This window comes from Felis catus, chromosome A1 (assembly GCF_018350175.1).
Source record: "Felis catus isolate Fca126 chromosome A1, F.catus_Fca126_mat1.0, whole genome shotgun sequence".
In the NCBI taxonomy this organism is placed as follows: Eukaryota; Metazoa; Chordata; class Mammalia; order Carnivora; family Felidae; genus Felis; species Felis catus.
Window position 1 is genome coordinate 154,134,576 of NC_058368.1, and position 10,497 is coordinate 154,145,072.

The window sequence follows — 10,497 nt, forward strand, 5'->3', positions numbered from 1 at the left end:
TGTGACTGTTTCTGAAGATTTTCTGATTGTTTCTCTCTTTCATGGTTTGCTGGTTTTCTATAATGGTATAATTAGATTTCTTTCTCTGTATTCTTTGTGTACTTATTAGTAGTTATTGATTTGTGGTTGCCATGCGTTTGTATGTAATGTCTTCTGCATATAGCAGTCTCTATTAAGTTGATGGTCATTTAAGTTTAAACCCATTCTTTACTCAGCTCCTCCCCAGGTTTTAGGCATATGGTGTCACATTTTACATCCTTTTATTATGTGAGTTCTTGGTTTTTTACAGAAATATTTATTTTTACTGCTTTTGTATTTTTGACCTATATACTGTCACTTTTGATCTTTCCACTCAGAGTCCCTTTTAGTATTTCTTACAGGACTGGTTTGGTGATCACAAACTCCTTTAGTTTTTGTTTATCTGAGAAACTCTATCTCTGTTTCTATTCTGAATGATAAACTTGGTAGACAGAGCATTCTTGGCTGCAGATTTTTCCCATTCAGTGCTTTGAATATATCATGCCATTTCTTCTGGTTCAGAAAGTTTCCACTGAAAAATCCCTGATAACTTTATGGGCTTTCCCTTGTATGTTATTATCTTCTGTCTTGCTGCTTTTAATTTTTTTTTTATTTATCACTGTATTTTGCCAACTTAATTACCATATATCTTGGTGGGATCTGCATTTGTTGAAGTTTTGGGGAACTTGCTGTGCCTCCTGGACCTGGATATTTATTTCCTACCCCAGATTAGGGACATTTTCAGCTATTATTTCTTCAAATAAATTTTCTGCCCCCAAAAGGGGGAAGAAAGAGAGAAAACTCTCTTCTGAGACTTGTATACTACCAATGTTACTATATTTGATGGAGTTCCAGAGTTCCCTAAGTCTCTTTTTGAGTTGCATATTTCTTTTTTCTTCTGTCCATCTTGATTACTTTCCATTACTCTTCCAGGTCTTTAATTCATTCCTCTGCTTCTTATAGCCTGCAGTTAATTTCATCAAGCATGTTTCCAATCTTGTTTATTACACTCTCCATCTCTTACTGGTTCTTATTTATCTCTTTAAGGATCTCACTGATGTCTTCCATTCTTTTCTTAAGCCTGTTGAGTGTCCTTATGCTCTATCATTGGTTTAAATACTCAGCAAGGCACGTTACTCAAATCTGTTTCACGTAGGTCTCCAGCCATGGCCTTGTCCTGTTCTTACATATAGGAGAAATTTACTGTATTCTCATTTTGCCTAAGTCTCTGTGCCTATTTTGTGTTTTTGCAAAGTCAGCTATGTATCCTGTTTTTGATGGTAAAGGCCTTATACAAAATCCTGTAGTGACCTGTCATGTGGCATCCCCTGTTCCTCAGGGCCTGGCACTTCCAAGAGTGTCTCTAATGTGTGCTGCGTGTTCTCTGCTGTTTTGTCTTGGCCTCTGTATCCTTTAGGCCAGTCGTCTTCAGAGTTTCTGTTTGTCTCTTGTGGACAGTGGTTGGTCCCTGCTCTGAATGTGGCAAGTTTTAACTAGGTGTGCTCTGGTTTGGCCTGCTTGTGAAATGAGCCCTGTCAATATTGCCACTGCAACTGAGGTTTTGCAAAATTTCTGGGGATGTTGTCAAGGGCTTGTGCTTGTTTTCTGGGCAAGGGGGACCAATGAGGTGGGACTGAAGGAAGTGTGACTGGGAAGGACAGTTACACTGAAGCATGAGAAGGTTTAGCTTGGTATAAGCAAGTTAGTTAGTGAGTGTTGGCCCGGTGCTGATTGCTGTAGGTGGCCCTGTGCTTATGCTGAGGGGCTAGGGAAGGAAGTGACACCCGCCAGTTCCTTTATTCCTAGAGAGGAGTTTCTCTGTGAATGTTGCCTCTCTGGGACACTCTCTGAAATGAGTAAATAACCTCCCCAGTGTGCACCAGGTTGTCTTCAGATCACTGTTTTCACCCTTTATATCTGCATGCTCTTTGCCTTGCCTTGTCTCCAACTGTGGTCCCAATGCCTCTGAGCTCTATCTAAGGCACGCCTGTTGACCTTTGAAACTCCAGGCTTTAAGCCCTGCTGGTTGCAAGAACTCAAAAAATTTGGGCCCTCTAGATTTCCAAGCCAATTGCTATAGGAATTTTTTTTCCTTGTGCTTTCTCCTGTGTGTTAGTCTATCTCTTGACCTTCTCTGTGATCATAGCTCTCTCCTCACCACAATGGCCATGACCTATTTCCCTCCAAAACCATGTCTCCCCACTTCCTACCTTCTTCATTGTGGCCTCTTCTCTATATTTAGTTGTGGAGTTTGTTCTACCAGTCTTCAGTTTGATTTCTAGGGTATTCAGGATGACACAATAATTATCTAGTTGTATTTCTCGAGACAAGGAGAGCCTAGCATCCTCCTATTCTGCTGCCTTCTCCCCCTTCTCTAGATACATACCTTTTCGTCTCATAAATAATGTGAAATATTTTCTCCCAGTCAGTGGCTTGCTTCTGTATTTATTTTAAGTATCTTTCCATGAATGGAGTTTTAATTTCAGTAAAGTTGAGCCTTAAGGTTGAAATTTTGCTTTTTGTAGGTGTGTTGCTATTGTATGTTGCATAAAAATGTAATAGATTTTTTAAAATTGATCTTCTTTTTTATTTTAGAGGGAGAGTGCAAGTGGGAGAGAGGGGCAGAGGGAGGGAGGGAGAGAGAGAGAGAGAGAGAGAGAGAGAGAGAGAGAGAGAATATATCTTAAGCAGGCTTCACACTCCATGAAGGGCTCATTCTCACAACCATGAGGTCATGACCTGAGCTGAAATCGAGTTAGATTCTAAACTGATTGAGCCACTCAGACACACTTATATTGATCCTTTATACTGAGACTTTGCTGATTTCACTTATTAGGCCTAGTAGCTTTTTAGATTTGTTTTGCATTTTAAGAATTCATTCAGATTTGTTATTTATAGAATTGTTAAGAACAAATAGACTTTAATCATTTTAGAAAATGTTACCACTCAGGTTTTATCAGGACCTGTTAAAAATAAGATTTAAAATAGCAAAAGCATTAAAAAAAGAATAAGAAGAAAATAAATTTCTTTAATTCAGTTACTTAGAAGTAGAGTTTGAATTCTGATTTTTAAAATTTGCTTGGGTGGATATCTAACCAGTTCATTGAATCCTTTGTGTGTCATCTAATGGCTGTTTTGTGTCAGTTATCCAAGTCTCTCCCAGTAATAGGTCTCAAAGATACAATACAGAAATATGCTGAGTCTGTAGAGTCTCTAAGCCCAAAAGTATGCTCCAAGTGAGTGAAGACCCTTGACATGAGAAGATTATATGAGAACATAATAAAAAGAGCTCTAGCTGGGGCATTTACAAGAGCTAGACTGACACATTAAATCTCTTGAGGCCCTGAGGAGAAGGTAGAGTAACAGCTAAGAATCTTTCTGGGTTACAGCTTTCTATAGTATAAAGAACATTATTAAAAGGATACAGGGTTACCAGGTAAGGTTTAAATAATTATGGCTAATATATAAATAATTGGTAAATTATAGTATAGACTTTATAATTTTGTAAAATTATAATTTATTTTGTATGTAGAGCCTTATATTTGTGAACCCTAAATTTTAAGAACTTATAATCTTATAAATGGAAATTTTAAATTCCTTCTTGATATTAAATGGCTGCCTACATACACTTATAGTATAAGCTGTAGGGCAGAAACAGAATCCGTTTCCACTTGAACATTATGGCAGATGCCTCTAGAAACACTATAAAAATGACTAAAATATATGATGCTGGAATGCCTAGTATTAAGTTGCTGCTGATTCTTCAAGTAGTAAACAGTGAGGAATAAGATGTGTAGCTTTTGAAGTGACAAGAGCTATATCTAGTCACTAGGGTACTGTTGAGAAAATATCTGCTCAGTGCATACAGTATATTGGTGTTTCCCCATAATTTATCTGAAAACTTACAATGTGACTAGAGCCTAGTGAACAGAGAGGAGACTGGGACTAGATGAAATTAGTTAGGAAACAAAGAGCATTTTCCAGATGAAGATGAGGAAAATGGGTCTTATCCTATATATAAATGGTAGCCAATAAAATTTTAGTGATAGGATGACATGGCCATGTTTGGGTCAGAGGATTAATCTTTTTGTAATATCAAATCAATAAAGCAAACTGGACAAAAGAAGAGGAATCAAGTTTGAATACTGGGTTGCTGAACTGAACCTTTAGAACAAAGGCCAGGACAAATAAGTAGAATTAAATTGATTCATTGGGTGAAAAATCACATAAAAACCTGTGATTTCTAAAACTACACTTATTGCTTAAAGCTAGCTATACTTAAAAAACCACTGATTGAGCTGTTGGGACTAATTCTTTGGAAACTCTAATGGGTGGTGTCCAACTTTAGGAGAATTAAAAATTATTAATGATTAGGCTCCACTTAATTTGTAAATTAATGGCATTCCAGTGAGATATATAGTAAAACTTCATCAGGTTAAAAAATCAATTGCCTAATCTTCTTTATACTTTAAAAATAGTTTATTTGAGAACATAAAGTGGAAATCCAGATCTCCAAATGTATTATGTTACCTTCATTCTGAACTGATGGTTATTATCATTAATTTTGTTAATTCCACACTTTCCAAGCTTTTATTTTGAATTGATATACTGGTTTTTATATATCACACTTGCAAAAAATAAAGTATAATAAATGTCCACACTCTTTCATATTGTTTAATACAAAAGTCATATATTTTGTGTTCCCTTAATATTGTTATTAAATGGTATTATGGTTTTGGATGACACATTCAAACTCTATACCACTCTACGCCAGAAAATTCTGAATTTCTAGAATTAAATGGGTAATGAAAAGGGGTGGGGATATGGGAGATACTTTAACTCTTAACAATTAACTATGCAAACTTGGACATGTAAATAGATTCAATGTGATGTTCTACAGGCTTCTATTTTAAACAGCCCTGTTTTCAAATCTGTGGACATTGAATTTTGTAACTTTTGGGCATGGGAAAAAGAGTACATGGAAAGCGAGGCCATGTAGAGAAATGGCAGGTGGTCCCTTCTGGGGAAGGAGAAGAATGCCTGTTCTTATTAACCCTAGTATCCTCTTTCCCCAAACTCCAAGGTTTTAGAAAACGTACATCTCCTAACCATAAAATGTATTAAAATTATGGTCAGTGTGCTAGAAATTTTAGAGCTACAGGATTTGATTCATTTCTGAGTATACCTAAAATGGACAGCTTTCATGTAACACAAAGTTGTAGCTTAATTAGGACAAACAGGGAAAGCTCAGTTTTACCTTAAAACTCCTGGCTCCTTAGCTGTGCCTACTCACTTAAGAACCTCAAATAAAGGCACTCCATATGTTATGTAACTGAACTTTCTGCACTTCATTTAACACATTATCATGGGGTTCCCTTTAATTATATAACATTTCCTTCAAATGAAGGATTTGGACAGATTGAGCTCTGTAATCCTGTGGTCAAACCACTTCTCATTTTCCATGTATGTGTCTGGCTTTTATTTATGTCAGATCATTTATTTTTTGGTTTTTATCCAAGTTCCAAGCACATTAAAGACTTCACTTTCTTCTAGGTTCTCATGTAACACATTTTGACTAGCTAATCCAATTCCTTTAACATTTTTAGTAGCCATTTATAAACTCAGATACTACTTACATTAATATTGGATCATGGTTGGGTGTGTACGGGTATAGACATAATTACTTGATGGCATAAGAGGGGGAAAGTCATCCTTGTTCTCATTCTACATTCACAAAGTAACCTGGTTACAATTTGACTTGACTAATAAAGAGAAAATGTTTTGGTCCACAATTTGAAAATCCAGTTGCCTTACTTGGTTTAGATTATGGCAATTTACCAAAATATCGTTCTACATACAAAAAAAATTGTACTTGTCTGCCTCTTGTGTGGTCTTGGGCTTGCATTGGCTGGTGAAATTTGAGTGGAATTAACATATGATGTGTCATTCTCCATGTTCTATCTTGTGTGACTGGGGTAATTGTGAAAGTATCCATTGATAGGGGAGGTGCCAAAAGCTTAGAGCAGCTGGGAATGCTAAACACAGCCCTGGAGAGCTACCTGAACCCATGGTGAAATTTGTGTGACTGAGAAGTTAACTCATTAAGATATGCCACTGATATTTTGCAGTTGTTTTGACCATAGCATATGCTAGCCTATTCTGATTCATACACCTGAAACTTTTTGATAGTGATATTTAACAGTGTCTATTGATATGATGATACTTTTTAAATTAAAAAATGAGGTTGCTGAATTTGATTACTTTATATGTTTCTATGTTTTATATACTTTATGCTAACTATATATTAATGTATATTTTTTTCAGAGAATGTTTAGAGGTTATCTTTGATCACTTTTTATACTATTATTTATTTTCCTCTCAGTATATGTCTACTACCTTCCTCCCATACATTTTCATTAAATATAAATCTCATATTAATACAGCTTTTTCCAAACCAAAATAATCACTCCTCAGAAGCAATTACTACATCTTTTTATAGAAATACAACTATAAAATAAAGATGGGAAAGATGATATTACTTTGCTGTTATCTTTTCAGTGATGAAGCCATTCCTAGAGCTTCATTGTTGAGTTGTTGATACTAAACCCAGAAATTGAGCATTACGTTAAATTCTCAAGATCATTTTCTTACATACAAAGTTATAAAATGTTATTACTTTAATATAAACACACATGCCTTTTGGTGTTTTGTTTTTAGGCAGCTTAATTTAATTACCTACATCTTGCATGACTCTTAATTTCACTTTAATATTAAATCTACATGTACAGAAAGCACAAAAATATGTTAAAACATGAAGCATATTCACTTGTAGTATCAGGGCTCTATCACACATATGAAAGGGCTTAGTTAAAATTCATATAGAAATTCAGAACCTGACCAAAGGGAAACTTGTATAAATTGGAACATTAGAATAGGGGGAGAAATTTCTCAAGGGATCCAACCCATTTGTGTCGATGGGAACTTTGAACATAGAACTTAGAAATAGAACATGAAACCTTGGTGAAACTTCACATATTGGCAACTTTTCCATGATTTCTTTTCCTTGCAAATAAAATGGTGATCATAACCGTGCTTTCTTCTTTGCATGATTGCCAAACTAAAGACACGGGGAGTTGAGGTTTACTGGATAACATTTTCAAAAGAGAATCAAGGATGGATATTGAGGGTCAGAAACTCCCACCTGCCTAGATGCCCACAGGCATATGCATATTTGAGGGCTGTAGTGAGGCAGCTTGTAGTAGCAGAGCATAGACATCCACCATAGCCAAAGGCTCAAGAAAAAGATGGAGAAAGGGCAAGGTAGGAACAGGGCAGGATTATTGAGTATGGCTAAAGATGCCTGTTAGGAGGACCTCTTAACAGAACTCAAAATGCTCTATAGGAATGGAGGCAGTGAGCAGAGTAGAGGAAGGGCGAGATAAACAGGTTACTGCAAACCATCCCCTAGCAGTTCACTGTAGTTCTGCAGATTGGGCAAGACAGTTCAGAGACAGATGTGGGAGTCACAGTAATAGACCAAGAACAGGGAACAAAGGATGTGAGTGGCAAATGAGAAGGTTATATAGACACATACCTGAGACATGCACCAACCCATATGGCATCTTTGAATATTCCCCCACATTGTCTGTGGGAGAGCTGGAAGGAAATGGATATATGGCTCACTTGTCCAGGATTTGAGCAGGTATCCATGAGAGCCTATTAAAACAGTTAGGAATTATGTTGAAGAATTTTTTCCCCGAAGCTAGATTTCTTAGCTTGATATCCCAGCATCACTAAGCATTTGTGAGTCCTTTGTGAAAGTTAAATAAATTTTCTCCACCTCATTCCACCTATCTCTTGAAGGTAGTGTAAGTTGGACTTATTCCCTAGGTTGGCATGACTAATAAATATACTTGTGGTTATAAAATAGCACTTTCTGCTGCTGCTAAAACTTTTATTATTAATATGAAATAATCAGTTTTCTAAAAGGCAATAAGATAGGAAATGGGTACATATAGTCCCTTGAACACAGGTCTTTTTCTATACATATATATATATATATATATATATATATATATACACATGTATATATATATACACATGTATATATATAGTATATATAGTACATATATACATACAGACATGTATATACATGTATATACATGTATATATGTATATATAGTACATATATACATACAGACAGCAACACTGATCATGATTGCATTTTAATTTTGATTTTTGGGAATATCAGAGAAAATTCAATGGACTTGATAGTCTCTATTTGTATTTAATTAAACACTACTTGCTATTTCTTACATCTTTTACCACTCAGCCACCTCCATCTAGTTACCTTTATTTTCTTTTAGGCAATGAGTTTCTCTAAGCTTCATCAAATCCTTTTAGGTAAATAAGGTCATACTGGTTTTGGTTGGTGTATAGGGCTTGTGAAGAGTCATAATAAAAGCTGTGCTTATATATCACAGACTGGATATCTTTGCCAATGAGGGACTAGTAAAAATATCTGAACAGGGGAGAGTCATAATAATTTTGGAAATTACTCTGGCATTAATATTTAAAAATAAGTAGAAAGGGTAAGAGACTGAAAGCATAGAGGTCAGTTAGGATATAAAAATCTGGGTCTAAGGTAATGAATGATTAAATTATAGCAGTTTTTATAGGAGTAAGAAAGAAGTGCTAAGTTTGAGGAGATTAAATTGATAGAACTTGGACAAAATGATTGAATATTGGAACAAGGACGCAAGGGCAGTCAAATCTACATGGGATTGGACATTTTCCTCAGTAATATTTAATAATCATGCATTTTTTTTTGCAGAGCTTCCTGAAGTGAAAAAAAAATCTTAGCTCTACACATCATTCAGATTTTAAAATGTGTATTTTGAGCAGTTGTAGAGAGAAAGACTTCTATGGAGTTAATGATAATATTCTTATATTAGCATGTGAGTTGATCAGTTTATGCCTGTAGAGAAAACACAGAAAACGGGCAGAATCTGAAGAACATACAAATCCCATCTAAACCCTGTAGACGATATTCCCCTGTAATAACAAACTGAGGATTTTTTAAACTAGTTTAATATCAAAGAAGAAGTGAGAAATTATAACAGTGGTTTAAAACTAGTCTCCCCTGGATCTCCAAGGGATCTGTGCAGCAATCCCTTGGGACTTGGGAAGTGGGGAAGACAGGCAGGCTGAGTGGCTTGAGCTTTCTATTCCTAATTGCTGCTTCTCACCTGAACCATTCATCTGTTTTATGGGCTTTAATAATGGGCTCACCGTTATAAGATCGTTTGAAGAGATAATTCTGTGGCTAAAGAATTGGGAAGTCTGTCTTGATGGTACTTGTGGTTCTTGAATATGCTTATGTTAGGATTAAGTACATTGCAATATCCTCATTTCCCAGCATCTGTTCAGTTTTTTAGGTCTTCACAGAAAGTCTTAACTCAAAGGACCCCATTTGGGTATTGTTTTGTGTGCTATGTGGACTTGAGGGTATGCAGTAGCCATTGTAGTCAGGCTTCTAGTGCCTGCAGCAGGTGGGGCAGAAAGAAGTCCTTTTGACTTCCTGGATTCTTCCGGGCCTCTCCTCTGGCAAGTTACACATCATGCTCTGGGCAAGGTCACTTGCCCTATGGCATTTTTATAGACAAGGTTCTTCTGAAGGCATCAGAGGCACACTTTTATTTTCTCGGGTCCCAGACCAATATATCTTGAAGAACATAATTACTTCATTAAGGTTTCTGCAGATACCCCGATGGGAAAATGCAGGAATAAGAGGCAGTTTCCTTTGACATTGAGATGCCCCCCCCCCCACCCCAGGAAGGGTTTTGGCAAGGAACAAAGTTCTATGGTTGAAAGAAAGACCTAGCATATAGAACGTGGTGTAAGAGTTTGCAGGTACAATTTTGTAGACTCTTAAAATGACCTGAATGATTTTGAGATATTAAAAGATGTGATGGAGTATATTAGTTATCTATTACTTCATAACAGACAACCATCAAATTTGGTGCTTTACAACAAAATTATTTTCTCTCATAGTTGCTATGTGTCAGGAATGTGTATAAGGCACAGTGGACGTGGCTCGTCTGTTTAGTGACGTTTTGGGCTTCATTTGGAAAAGTTGAAAAGTGAGTGCTGGAACAGGCTGAATATATGTCACTCACATGTCTGGTGGTGGATGCTGGCTATTGGCTTGGACCTTAGCTGGAACTGTTGCCTGGAACTCTTAAATGTGGTATCTCCATGTGGCCTAGTCTTCCCCACAAGATGTTGGCTGGGTTCAGATAGACAGACAGACGGAGTGACAGAGAAAGAGAACCGGGCAGAAATCATTTCATCTTCTATAATAGAGCCACAAAAGTCATCATGTTCATTCCACTAAACTCTGTTTACAGTAGTTATGAAGGTGCCCTCAAGTTCAAGACAAAAAAGCATGGGTTACATCACTTGATGGAGATGTATTAC

At 36.4% G+C, this 10,497-nt stretch overlaps 1 long non-coding RNA gene across 1 annotated transcript in view; it reads left to right on the plus strand.

The window, feature by feature from the left end:
- Positions 1 to 10,497, plus strand: part of LOC123379101 — a 183,443-nt gene that overhangs the window by 84,360 nt on the left and 88,586 nt on the right. The gene's annotated exons all lie outside the window — the stretch shown is intronic.